At 42.0% G+C, this 14,668-nt stretch overlaps 1 non-coding gene across 1 annotated transcript; it reads right to left on the bottom strand.

Moving 5' to 3' along the window:
* Nucleotides 1-11,106: 11,106 nt before the first annotated feature.
* Nucleotides 11,107-11,213, bottom strand: LOC141635111 (small nucleolar RNA R71). Its single transcript, XR_012539816.1, has one exon. It is a non-coding gene; the product is annotated as a small nucleolar RNA R71 (small nucleolar RNA).
* Between the last annotated feature and the right edge of the window lie 3,455 nt (nt 11,214-14,668).

The raw sequence follows: 14,668 nt of genomic DNA, 5'->3' as shown, positions 1-14,668 counted from the left end.
CGAGCAAATCTCTAAATTTGCTTTTGTACCCTTGAGAAGTAGAAGGAATGGCAGGCAAATGTTCGGGGTCCCATCCACCAATAGCAGCAATTTCTTCAGGAAAGGGGCAAATATCACCTCCAGGGAACGCAAAAACATGGTAATTTGGGTCCCAATAGTCAAGACAAGCATCCAAGAACGGTTTCACAACCTTGATGAGTTTCAAACTCAACAACGATCCAAAGTTATAAGAACCCATATCATGCTGATCCATATTTGAAAATTCATTGGTCCATTCCTTCAAGCGGATCTCCAAAGTATTCATGATGAGAAAATTTATTTTGAAGAATTTTGTGTATTTAGACGAAGATGAGACGGAAGATTTGTGTGAATAAACGCTCCATCAACGTTTCTATTTATACTAATTGCTGTTTCCAAAAATCCGTCAGAACGGAACAAATTGGGAACAAAGCGCAGACCGCCGCGCCTCTTCAAAGGGATGCAGCCCATGCTGCGCCTCTTCCTGAGCTTCACTTCTGTGATTTTCCGCGTTGGATCTTTCCTAATTCCATAACGAATAATTTCCTATTCCTACAGGTTATTATTTTGGTAAATACGGGAAGATTACCATGTTTCAGGTTTCCTAATTTCGCGGGCACGCATTTCGAAGCGACATCGACATTTCTGCCACTATATCACACTTGTTTATTTTCATTTTAGGAAATAAATTTCATTTTCATTTTAGGAAATAATTTTCATTTTAAATATTAATTTCTATTCTTTAATTTCGTTTCTAAACTTATAGATTTCTATTTTTTTTTCTTTTTTTAGGGGGTAACCCTCCCTACCGTCCGGTCATTTCCGGCAAAATTTTTGCATTTTTGCATTTTTTTTCGCGTTCTTTTGAGTCTCTCATTTTGCGCTAATTAAGGCCATATGTATATAAAAATGTATGCTTTGAGTGTTTTTCTATGTAAATTTCGGCAGCATGACGGCGTAAACCGTCATCTACCAAACCTGTTCGAAACTAACCTGCCGATACAAGCAACACAACCCAGCAGCAAAGGCACTCAGGCCATCGTATATATACCAAACGAAGGAAATGTACAACAAACTTGGGGCTCGAGCCCCAAACAAAGTCCGAAAATGTTCAAAATCAACGTACAAATGTACAAAATACAGCCAACAAACAAAAACTACTGCTGGGCGCCCTCCAACTCTGCAACTCTCACCACAAGAACGGAGATCTCGGCGTCCCGAACCTCGAGCTCCCTCAACAAGCGAGCTGTCTCCTCCCGAGACTGGGTCAACTCTCGCTCCAGCCCGCGGTCACCCTGTAAACAATAAATGGGCTCATGTCAATTGTTTCAAGCAAAATCAAAAAATCAAAAAAATCAAAAAGGATAGGCGTAAGGTTCATACCTGACGACCTCGACCGCCGACAAGTGCCTCGACGGCAGTAGCTCGCAGCCGGTTGGCCACCCTCCACAACGCGACAAACCGAGACGGCGCAACCTGCATTTTCAAAAAGAAATTCTCAAACAATTGGACAAACTCAACCAAATGTGTTCTTACACAAAGGTCATACAAGTTAGAGGCTCACCCTCCGAATCAGATACTGCCAGTCGTCTAAGCCAGCATCCGTCACAGCTACGTCAAAGTCACGCAGCTCGGAGATCGTCGTCCTCCCGGTCGCGTCAGTGTACTCGAGGGTCTCGGGGTACTCTGGGGCTCTATGCCCGCCGCCTCGACCTCCTACAAAGACAAATGATTCTCATTAATCGATGATCTTTCATCATGTTTCTCAAAAATCAAATCAAAAGGAAAAATAAAAAATACTCACCACTACCGGCCAGTACGCCAACCTCCCGTAAAGGAACGCCGAGTAGTCCTCGCCAGGAAGAAGAAGGGCGTCACCACTGGCACCGGTCAAGTCCGCCTCCCTCTCGGCCTCGAAGGCTCCCTAAACATCGTCCGGGGATCGACGGAACCGTCAACACGCCCGCGAGCACCGACGAGCCAAGCGCTCGCCAAGTACCACCACAGGACCCATCGACGTCCTCAACGGTTAGTCGGCCCGAGCTCCTAGGTCGAAGGACCTCGCCCACAAAAGGAGGCGCTCAGCGTACTCCGCCCAAGGTCGGGGCACCCACCGTGACAAGATAAAGAAAGGATCATTCCTACGATCAATTAAAAGCAAATATAAGAAGCACGAGCAAATATAAGTAGGATACTCACGCCTCCAAGAGCGTTCACGTCCGCCGGTAGACATTGTGAGAAGAACGCTTGCTCTTCGTAAGCACATCACCCAATCCCTCACCACGGGATAGGCCCTCTCCAACGGCTCCGTCCTCTTGGGCGCGAGACTCGGAAAGTAGGAGTACACCCACGCCTGCAAAAGCAAAATAATCAATGACGATCTTTCGTAATTTGATAAAGAAAGGAATTTACTTTGGTCTAAAGGTAGGTTCATACCTCCAGTGAGTAGTCCGGTCCGAGACGGCACCGGGAGAAGTCCCCTTCTCCATCAACTCCGGACGAACCATGGCCCTCATGAAGCGGATGAGGACCGCGAAACCAGAAATGACCGGTCCCAACGTCCTAGGGAACTCGGGTCGAAAGGAAAGGAAGAAGCTTCGTCGACAGCCTCTCGCCCTTTTCTCCGAGGTAAATCGAAGACAGAAACCACCAGAGCCACAGACGAGCCCTCTGCTCAGCTGTGGAGGGAGGAGAAGTCGTCTCCCTCCCATCAATCGTCACCAGCGCCGGGGTCTTCCCCGCAAAGTAGTCTCGAACGTAGGAACTGGGTATCAAACCCGGCACGCTAACAGCCTTCGGCGACAAGTTCTAGCCGATCAATCTCCTCGCCTCGGCCGAGTCCGCCCTCATGGCAGTCTCCGGCCACACCACCTCCTCGGTCCCGCACGGCAGACCAGAAATCATGCCGTAGTCCTCCAAAGTGACTCCCACCTCACCAAAAGGTATGTGAAACGTGGAAGTCGTGTCCCAGAATCAGTTCAAGAAAGCACGGACCAGGCTAAGGTTAGCCCGCAACTTCCTCTTCGCGATATCCCTCCAGACCTGAACCAAAGGACCGAACGCTCCACGCTCGATCATGGCCCTCTCCTCCGCCGACAGCCGCTCGTAGTGCTCCATCGCTGTCGTGTAACCCGAGAACGACCTGATGTTCCCGGCTTCCTATTACGATTTGAAACAAAGCTATCTTTAGTTTTGAAGGAAATTTGAAAGAAATTTGGATAAAAAAATGAATAAGGATGAGTAGTGAGTAGTGAATTCTTATTTACCAAACTCTTAACCGTCCTGTAGAACAGGTGACCCTCTGCAGCTCACACCAGGTGCCTGCTCTCCCAAGTCTCAGCCCACACGGGAGCCCCTCTCAGCTGACGACCTCCTTGTCCGACGTTGGCCCGTCTCGGGGCCTCCTCCTCTTCGACGGCCTCCTCCTCGTGAGCCTCGTCCCCAGCAGCCATCACCGCAGCGGTGAAGGCCTGCTCCAAAGCCTCCTCGACAGTAGCAGCGTCGATCTCCATGGGAGCTCTCCCAGAAGTAGAAGCCTTATCACCTGCAACATTAAAGCAAATTTAGGCCGCGTCACATGACGACAAGCCTTGGTTAAGGGATTTTCGAGCCTTCGGAAGCCCTGAAACCGATATTTTCTTGCCATCCTTGGCCATATTCCCACCAACCCGATCACTCATGTGGTAAATTGGGTCAAGTCAAGCCTAATTCGAAGCCTAGTTCCGGGTTCGAGTCGAAATTTCGACAGCATTTCGCTATAATGGCGATTATGCCCTAGAAAAGTGTCCTGAAAAAGCTGTCACAAACCAAAATTCCGAGATGGTAGAAAGTTTACCCATCATTCAAGGATCCCAAATATCAAGTTTCATTACAAATGGGCATTTCTAAGGCTACTTTCGAAGCAATTTACGGTTCAGCTGTAAAACCGTCTCAAATTTCACTCAAAGGCTCAAAACTTGATGAAAATTCGAAACAAATACATGGTTATATTCCTAATATTACATACTATCCATTTCTAATGTCAATTTGACAAGGCAAATTCATTTGGGGAAAAAGCCCCAAATTTTCGATCGAAAGGGTCATAAACCCTAGGTTTTTCGGCTCAAAATTGGACAAATGTAGAAGATTAATGCAAGATTGAGACACATACCTCGATTAGTCATGATTAATGCAAGCTTTTGAATCAAACCTTGGCAGAAATGGTGAAGATTTGAGAGAGAAACGTATGATTTATGTTTCGAATAAAAATGAACAAAGCCTCCTGATTTTCGCGTTTTTACGCAGGAAAATCAATTTGGGGAATAGACGAAAGCAGCGCCTGCGCCTCTTCCAAGAGACGCAGCTCTTGCTGCGCCTCTTCCTTTTGTTCCCTCCATACGGATTTTCAAAAATTCGTTATGAATTCGTTATTTGTGGGCCCATCTTTGGTGCGCTTCTTCCCCGATGATATTTTCATTCTTCTGGTCCGTGTGACGATTTTCTTTCGTTCCGGCCCGCATTTCCATGCCCTCAGCAGATTGTTGCGTATTATTCATTCATTCCAAGACATTTTGCTTGTCGCAACGAGCATTCATTCCCTCACAGAATTCAACACAACTTCGTTATGTCTCCAGCGAGAGTAAGCGGATATACTTTCCCTCTCATGACAAGAAGAATCAATTCCCAGTCGTGTCTCTAGCGAGAGTAAGCGGACGTACTGTCTCTCTCAAGACGTAAGGATTGACGATCTACCTAAGCAGATTTCCCCTCAGCAGTTCCCGCCTGTGTCCTGCTACTCGCAATTATTTCCCAAAGACTACCCAAAGCAGATTTCTTCTCGGCCAGTTCCACTTTGTGTCCTGCTACTCACAATATTTCTCGTTTCCCCGCAGAGTGCGACAAAGGTGTCGTTCTCCAGAAGTTCCCAAACCAAAGCCTTCTTTCTTAGGTTCGTAGACCCGAAGTTAGGATTTTTTTGACTACAGGATCCCAATCCTTTTAGGTTCATAAGCCTTCAAGTTCCCAAACCGATAGAGTTCCTATACCCAAGCTTTAGTTACCCTTAAGTTGAACTTACTTTAGGCCTCCTTCCAGCCGATGCTTTCCTTTAGGGTCCCACACCCTAGCACCAATCCTTACTTATCTTTTAGGTCTTACTCTTAGCTCCCATGCTCAACCTTAGCTCCTACGCACCTCCGGAAGCATCTCGAGAAAGAAGTCTCAGGTATGGTCTCTCCTTATGGCTGGCGAGCCTCCTTACGTAGTCTAATGGACTTTAAACGACCCTCCCCGATAGTCGACAGACTCTAAAATGTTCCCGACGACAGGTCCTTGGTTCAGACCCCTTGAGCCGCCTCGCGTCGCCATAGTCGTCAGGTTGTAATCTTCGATTGACCTGATGGCTATACTTTGACTTTCGCCTTGTCCAAGCCTCAGTCAAAGTGGGGGCTCTGTAGATACCTCATTTCTGCACCTCCCGCAAACCACCCGGTGATGATTGGGCCGCATGTTTGGTACGCGGAATGATTTGTGACAATTCGTAAGATTATCGTCAAGTGATTGCTCAAATATTAATGTCTACCTCTTAGTTGTCATCTACGTCCCGATACGGTCGTTTTGACAGTAATTAGAGTACATTCGGAGTCCGGGCCTAAAACCGTCTCCATTTTATGATAACCGTTAAATCCCGAGTCAGAATGTTCTGGAATGTTCCGGACATTTCTATTCCATATTTCATAAATTTTATCTTTTAGTAAGCAATTTCTCGTAATATTCACATAAGATATTAAGGAAAACCGAATTATTTCCGTCCTACCATTACTCAAACACGGATATCTTTCTTCAGCAGGAGGAAACCACTTGGGAATAGACGCAGCAGGTGTTGCGCCTCTTCCAAGAGACGCGATGGCTTTGCGCCTCTTCCCGTGCCCTTTTCGCATGTTTCTCGTATCTTTTTCATATCTTTCCGAGATTCACTTCCAAAGAGTCTCCGAAACCCTAATTCCTTCACGTGATTAGTATAAATAGGAGCCTTCGCTCCTCATATTTCTCACGCGAGTGTCCGCCCTTCTCTTCTCCCTTTGCATTCTAGACTTTGTTCTTACTTTTTGGCGTCTACGTGCTTAAACATTCGACCACGTAAGCTCGGATCCTTCTGAGTACCAGCCTCCCCGTTTGCATGACCGACCAATTTGACCAACTCCACATCAATCAACTTAATTAATTAATCGTTTTCCTCTTACGAGGGCACTTTCTTTGCATTCGCGTCGAGCATCACTAATCGATATCTTAGTCCTTCTCGTTTCGTCAACATGTAAGTCTGACGGTGTATAATTCTCTTTATTTTATTGTATTTTAATTATTGTAATCATCATTGTAAGGTTTACGTCGAAAATACCATTAAAACCGATTTCTAAAACTATGCTTTAAAACCTCTTTTTACGGATTTCCAGTAGATAACCGTCGAGAAAGGACGCAAAGAATCGCGCGCGCCTCTTCGAAGGAGCGCAGTTCCTGCTGCGCCTCTTCGTGAGGCTGCCGCAGTTCCTGCTTCCTTTCTTCTTCGTTCGTCCTCTGTTATTCGTCAAAATCCTTTTGTTTGTTTCGTTTATTTGTTAATTCTTCGTTAGGATGGTATATAATTCATATGTATGTTATAATCATCATCATTAATATGTTTTTATTATTTAAATCCGACTTAAATCCCAAATAATCCAATATTTGCGGGTTTTCGTCATTAAATTCAATTCCGGGTTGTAGAGATTCAATTCATCAATATTGGGTTTCTGGAATTCGTTTTTGATATAGTTTTCATCTGTCTTTTGTCATATCTATCATATTCGTCATTAATCCATCGTATCTAACCTAGTTAATTGATTTAATTCGTTTGACTCATTAATATTTTTCACTTCTGTCATTATTCCATCATGTGTTAATCCGTTTAATTCCGTCTCATTCATGTTTTACTGTTTTTATGACCCATTCATATGTTAAATTACATGTTAATCACTTTCATCCGAGTAAATATCCTTAATCAATCGTTAAATTCACCAATTAACATTAACGGCTTGCAATAACGGCTTCACAGCCAGAACTGAGCCAAGGAACAGACGCAGCGTCTGCTGCGCCTATTTCAAACGACGCAGCTCTGCTGCGCCTGTTCCTGGTTGAGTCCTGTCTCTGAACTCCGTTTCTGCCTTGACATAATTTAATTAGTTTACATATTAATCAACTATTATCCGTAATATCACCTTCTGATCTGTTCGTTAGTTTATTTTATTCCTTTATTCTTTCTTTTTCAAATTATCCGTTTTAAGGGTATTTTCGACATAAATCGCTAATCCCAATGTAATTATTGTAATTTTTATTATTGTAATTTATAATTATTGTATTTTCTTTTATTGTTTGTATGCTTTCACAGGTAATTGAACATTAAATCCTACTTCGACATTAATTGCATGCTAATTACGTGTTAACCGACTTAGCCTAATTCTCACATGCTAGGATTAAAACTAGGATGTTGCATTGCATGCATATAGCCGACGATATATCAAGTACGAATAACTTCCCTAATCATTAGTAGAGGCCGCTATCGAGGCGGGCGGGATTAGGTGTTCGATCAAAAGAGCTTCCTAATACGTACCCTCACCCCTTACTCCGGATATCTGTGAACACCCGTGTCATTGGCATCCACGAGAGTCATTCTAGACATAGAATGCTAAGGGTAACGATTGCTTAGTGTTCATGTCTCTACTTTGTGTCTTGACATGACGCGAGGTACTCGAACGGTTCCAATTTCCCAAAAAAATTGGTGGCGACTCCATACAAAATGAAAATGCTTGTTCGTTCCCAAGCGCCCCCGTGGCCCATGTCCACAGTTTGGCGACTCCGCTGGGGATAATACACTTACGTGTAGCCAAAAGGGTGAAACTTGAACAAGGTTAGGGAATAGTTTGTACAAGACAATTGTCGGTTTTCATAACTCGGTCTTCCTAGACCGTTTTATTCGGCCTTCCTAGGCCCAACCCAACACATTCGACCAATCGTCCCGTCTAAACGGTCCTAATTCTTATTTGGGCCTAAGGATGGATAGCGATTGACGTCATCTATACCATGATGCTTACTCTTGTTTGTATCAAGGGCCTTCACTACTTGAGGAAATGGACTAGGAATCGGCCTTACTCTTGTTTGGCACGAGCCTCTCCACAGACTTCGGGTTTGATGGTTCGGTATGGCAACCCACCCTTTAAACCAAAACCCTTTTAAATGCACTCAGCATCCTGTTATAATGCTTGTATAAACGTGTATACCTTACATGATCACCATTTCTAAACAAAACCATGACGATTTTTCAAAAAAAAAACAAAACCCATTTTCAAGCAAAATTTCGAAATGGGCTTTTAATTAGCGCAAAATCCGGTCAAAACTTGTTAGAAAAGATTGCACTTTACATTGCATTTATGTTACCAATCAACTCAAAAACCCCCCTTTGTCTATGATCATCCATTGTTTGTCATTGTTAATAACCTTTGTTTGTTCATAAACTTGTCATTAGAGCCTAAATTGGTAGTAGAGTCTTGTTTAGTAGTCAATAGTTTACAATTCAAGTTTTTAGTTTAAAAGTCCTTCTCTTGGGATCGACCCTTACTTGCACTATTGATGTGATCAATATTTGAGCATATTTAGTCCCCGAATTAGCCTCGTTCCTATGCTTTTTAGTGCATATTTGGGTCATTTACTATCTTTAGTCCTTTGTTTTGCATGTTCTCAGGGGTTTTGATTCCTTGGTAGGAGAGGAGTGCAAACCTTGCATTTTCATGGCAAAATAGAGCTAAATTGATCGAATCTAATGACCAAGCATCAAAGAGAAGACAAGACTAGAAAGACTTTGTATATAATGTAGTAGATGGGCAATGATGAAGAAGATCCTTGTATCCCGACAAAATCCCGGAGGATTGTTGAAAGAAGAAAAGAAGAAAAGAAGAAAAGGAAGCTGAGCGAGAATCCGCTCGTCCCAACCATCGGGACGCCCGTCCAACAGCTCCCTAGGACGCTCGTCCTTACCACCAGGCCGCCCGTCCAGCAGCTCCCCAATCCGCCCGTCCCGACCCTTGGACGCTCGGATTGTACTCCAGAGGGGCACGTCCTGTTCTTTCTTCATTTGAGATGCGCATATTTTTGGAAGACTAGCTAAAAGGAGACCCGCATCTTTTCTTGAGAGGAGCGATTCCTCAAGAACTTAATCGTCATTTAAGCCCTTAGTAACCCTAATTTGTGCACCTAATCCCCACTATAAATACCCCATTAGTCTAATTAGATTATCATGTTCTTCTTATCAATCTTTAGTGTAGTTTATATTATTCTAATGTCTCTTTAATCTTGTAATCAACTTCTAATCAAATGTTAATACAAATCTCATTTCCTTAATTTCTCTTTTGTTCATCTTTTATTTTGGGTAATTGAAGATTATTTGAGTTTATTGGGAGATTGACAACCTTCCATCAATCATCAAGTACTTCGATTATTCTTTGCATTATTATTTTGGAATCATCATTAGGTATAAGTCTCTTAATCCCTTTTTAATTATTGTTAATCATCTTCATTTATTCATCATGTTTTGCTTTGTTAATATGATTGACAACCTTGTTAACATGTTAAACTTGATAATGAGTGAGTAGTTTCCTTAACTAGGGTTAATGGGTAATTAGGGGAAACCAACATGGGGGATGATTCATGCTTAATTTAATATGTTTTCATAATTTACTTGCTTGCTTGTTGTGATCTCAACTTATGCACATGTTATGTTTGATGAAATGCGAGCCTATGAATCCTTGCATTATTTACCCATCACCTACCTTTTCAATGAGACTTGTAAGACATAAACCAACTCGAGTCTCATTAGACCATGCATATAGTTGAGTAGGGAGGATTCAGTCGACTTGTAGGTGTTGTACAATCTAATCGATTCGGCTCCGGGACCCGAACCTTCCTAGGATTGTAAGATATAAACCAACTAGATCCTATCACAATAATAATTGCTTGCTTATAATTTGAGAATATATTTGTATGATCAATTCCCATGAATCCCCTATGAACCCATGACACCCTAGTGCTTTTAATCAATTGTTTACATCTCATTTTAGTCATCTTGCTTGCTTACTTTAATTGTTATTTAGTTTAGTGATCTTCTTATCTCAACCCAAATTGTGACACCCCTAGATACCACTACTTGCAATCGAAAATTCTACATCAATACCCGTCCCTTGGGATCCGACCTTTACTTGCCTCTTTACTAGTATTAGAGTTGTTTGTTAAGTTATAAATATTGTTTTGGTCTAGGTGCTCCTAACGACAAGTAACCGAAATCTAAGCTCAGAGCGATCCGACCAAAAATGGCGCCGTTGCCGGGGACGGTGTTAACTTGATTTGATTTTTTTTTTAATTGTTATTAGTTGTGTCTTTCTTTGCCTTGGGGAAGTAAAACTCCTCAAGGCTTGTTCTAATTGTTTTCAAGTTTTTTGATATTTTGCATGTCTAGAAGATCACAAGGTAACTTGTTACCCATTGATCACGAAATTGAAAGGACTTTGACAACCAATAGAAGACTTGCTAGAAATACTTTGAGAGGTATTGGTGATGTTGTAGATATTCAACCAAACACTATTGAATTCATCAACCCTTTTACAAGAGAAGGTAAGGAGAACCCAACACAAAATCAATCACACAATCAAACCACAATGCCTAAGATTCCATCACATTCCGTACCAACCGAGGAGAACCTACCCAATGGAACTCCCATACCACAACACTTAACTGGAAATTTTATTGCAAAATCCGCATTTATCCAATTAGTCGAAAGAAGCCAATTTGGGGGGGATGCCTAGTGAAGACCCTCATTCCCACATGGAAACTTTTTGTGACTATTGTGATGCGATTTCACAAACCGGAATGACTCAAGACCAAATTCGATGGGTCTTATTTCCTTTTTCTCTAATTGGCACCGCAAAACAATGGTTGAAAAGCCTTGATAAGGCTACTCTTGGAATTGACTCTTGGAAGAAGTTGGCTCTAGCTTTCTACAAAAAATTCTACCCTCCGGAAAAGACTAACATGTTAAGAGCTCAAATTACGGGTTTTAAGCAAAGGGATGAAGAATCTTTGTATGAATCTTGGGAGCGATTCAAAGGAATTTGTCGCTCATGTCCTCATCATGGACTTAGCGAGTGGTTCTTGGTACAACAATTTTGGAATGGTCTTTATGAAGACTCAAGAAACATTCTCAACATGGGATCAAATGGTATGTTCACCGAAGTTGACGATAATCAAACTTGGAATAAGATTGAGGAAATGGCGGTCCATAATTCACAATATAGTAGACCTCGCAAGGCTACTAGAGGAGGAAAGCATGAAGTGGACTCTATTACTCAATTGGGTGCTCAACTTAGTGCTCATATTGATACCACCAACTTGAAGTTCGAGAAGGCTATGGCTAAGCTTAAAGAAGCCTCAAAATCACCTAAGCATCATGTTAATGCCATGGTGGCATCTTCATCAATCCCAAGTGGGATATGTGAGAATTGTGGAACTTTGGGACATGACCAAAGTGAATGTAGGGGAACGAATGAGCAAGTGAATGATTTTCAAGCATACAAAAGTGGTACCCCTTATTCCAACTATTACAATGAAAACACCAAATTCCACCCAAATATCTCATACAAAAGCCAAAATGTTCAAAACCCTCAACCAACATACACCCCACCTCCCTTGAGAAACCAAAATCAAAGACCCTTTTTCAACCAAAACCATGGTTATCAAAATCAAACTCCATACAATCAACAAAATGACCAAGGTTTTGATGTTCAAAAAGCGGTCTTCCAAATGCAAAAGAATCAACAAGAACTTTTCACTCAAATGCAAAAAGATAGCCAAGAAAAAGACATCACCATCAACAACATCCTAGCCCACAAAAAAATGTTGGAAACTCAATTGACCCAACTAGCATCCTCAAACTCTCAAAGACAAAAGGGGCAATTACCACCTCAAAGTAATCCCCCAAGACATGAAACGGTTAGTGACATTCAGTAGAGGAGTGGTACGAGATATGAAGGGCCAAAGAAGCAAGTTGAGGATGAAGTTGTGGAAGCTAGTGACAAGGGAAGAGTTGTGCAAAACTCTAGGGAAGAAGAACCCACCAATCAAGAAGTTTAAAAGAAAAGTGAAGAAAAGGCCAAAGAGAAGGAGCCCATTGTGATTAGACTTCCATTCCCGAGTCGTCAAGCTAAGCCTAAGTTTGATGACCAACTTGGAAAATTCATGGAAATTGTGAAGAGTTTAGAAGTCTCGATTCCTTTCACGGAATCGATCAATGACGTTCCGGCCTATGCAAAGTACATGAAGGACGTCCTTACGAAGAAGAAATCAATCCGGAAGCTTGAGACTATTGCCTTCACTAAGGTAAGTAGTGCCATCCTTCAAGGGAGTTCACCTCCGAAACTCAAGGATCCGGGAAGCTTCTCCATTCCATGCACTATTGGTGACACTACAATCAACAAAGCTTTATGTGACTTTGGGGCAAGTGTTAGTGTCATGCCATATTCGGTTAGCAAAAGGCTAGGAATGGCAGAACTCAAATGTACCAACATCACGCTTCAAATGGCGGACAGATCAACAAAGACACCTTTAGGGATATGGGAAGATGTTCCCGTGAGAATTGGAAAATTCTTCATTGATGCGTGTATTTTATATAAGGTTTTTACCTCATTTCTAAACGCATTTCTATACTATTTATGTGGCATCTAGCTACAAATACCCCCGAATAGTCTACTTTGGTTCGTTTTATGTAAATTGCAGGAATAAACCGAAAAGGAGCTAAATCGAGCCTAAACTCGTCCCATTTGCATGTATTTATGGAGAACAAGGAGCCGGAGCTTGGAATCTATCACTTTGAAGACGCGTGAGCTGGTTTCGGAAGGTGTCATAGTGTCTAACGTGCCAAAATAGCTCGATCGACTAATTTTCTAGTCGATCCAATGCTTTATATACTGGAAGTTACTCGATCGAGCAGTTCGAGTATTCAATCGAGAAGACATTACAAGGAGTTACTCGATCGAGTGGTTTATTTCCACTCGATCGAGGGGTTTGTCGCTTAGTTGCTCGATCGAGTGGTTTATTTCCACTCGATCGAGTGGGTTTGCCTGTAATAGAGTTTTTTCGCCTAATTTCGTATGGGCTTTTGTAATTAGGCTATGGATTAGGTTTAGAGGAGGATTTTCGTATACTACTAAAGACAGTAGACTGCGTAACTCTTCCTGATTCACTTTCACTCTATATTTTTCTACTGCTTCTTCATTTTACTCTTCTTCTATTCTTTTCTACTCAGATTCGGAACTTGTATTCGGTATTATTATTCCCTTTTAATTCTTGTTCTTATTCTTAATTCATTTGATTGCTTCTATTTCCTCTATTCCTTTATTTTACTATTGCTATTTGTTCTCATTTCATTTTATTATCATCATGTTTAATTCCTATTATTTATATGTTATTGTTGTTAATTCGATGATGATGCATAGCTAATTTCCCTTGCTAAGACTAGGGGATCCATGATTATGAAGGGATAGCGATTGAATTATTAGGTTAATGCTGGTGTAGTCCTTGTTGTTAATCGCTGCATTTATTTGTATCTATCTAACTGAGTCGACGCAATTAGACATTTAAATCATAGTAAACCTTGACCTAGACCGGAAGGTTGGAAAGGGCGAGACTCGTAGCGAACATTAGGGCACTGTAGTGAGGGCGGAAGCTAAGCTATTTGTGCTTTAGGGCGAATTGAGACCGGAAGGAGATATTCACTGCTTCTTGGACCATACTTGCATTGACCTGAGACCTAGATTACTTGACCGAATGATCATGGTGAACCGTTTGTCTTAGCTGCTTTCTTTATCTGCTTAATCCTTTTTCTCTGCCTTTTTCTCTTTCTCATTCTCATTAGTTTAGAATAACAACCCAATTAAAACCCCCAATTTGGTTACCGTGACAAACTTAGACAAAGCTAACATTTTCCCATCTCCCTGTGGAGATCGACCCGACTTCCCTAGCTATATTAGATAGAGCCAGTTGGTTATTTTTGATAGGTATACGACTGCCCTGTCATTCATCCCGGTGGATTTTGTTATTGTTAACATGGAAGAAGACTCCAACATTCCTATTATCTTAGGAAGACCTTTCTTGAAACCACGGGAGCGGTGATAGATTTGAAGCATGGAGAACTCACCCTTGAAGTGGGAGATGAAACCATCACTTTCAATCTTGACAAGACCATGAGAGCTCCCTGATTGCATGAGTCGTGTTTTATGGTTGATCACTATAGCCGGAAGGATGATAGGAAGAATTTGGAATTTCAATGGAAAAAGAAAGTAAATGATGCTCCATCAAAAGAGCAAGGAAATAGCAACAATTAGAGCTTGAAAAGCTCACTCATGAGAAGTGAAGAAGATGGCCTCATTGGCCAAGACAAGAAATAAGGAGAGTTGTCTCTATCAACTCAAGAAATTTTTAATGATCAAGTAGATGAAGTTTGCGGTCTTTGGGATGATGAGTTCGAAGGGATATTCAATCCCTATATTGGTAATGCTATGAACCAAGACCATCATGGAGAACAACAAGTGCAAAAATC

The sequence above is a fragment of the Silene latifolia genome, chromosome Y, assembly GCF_048544455.1.
Source record: "Silene latifolia isolate original U9 population chromosome Y, ASM4854445v1, whole genome shotgun sequence".
Lineage (NCBI taxonomy): Eukaryota > Viridiplantae > Streptophyta > Magnoliopsida > Caryophyllales > Caryophyllaceae > Silene > Silene latifolia.
The sequence above is the reverse complement of the archived record's forward strand: the minus strand, read 5'-3'. Positions and strand labels throughout refer to the sequence as shown.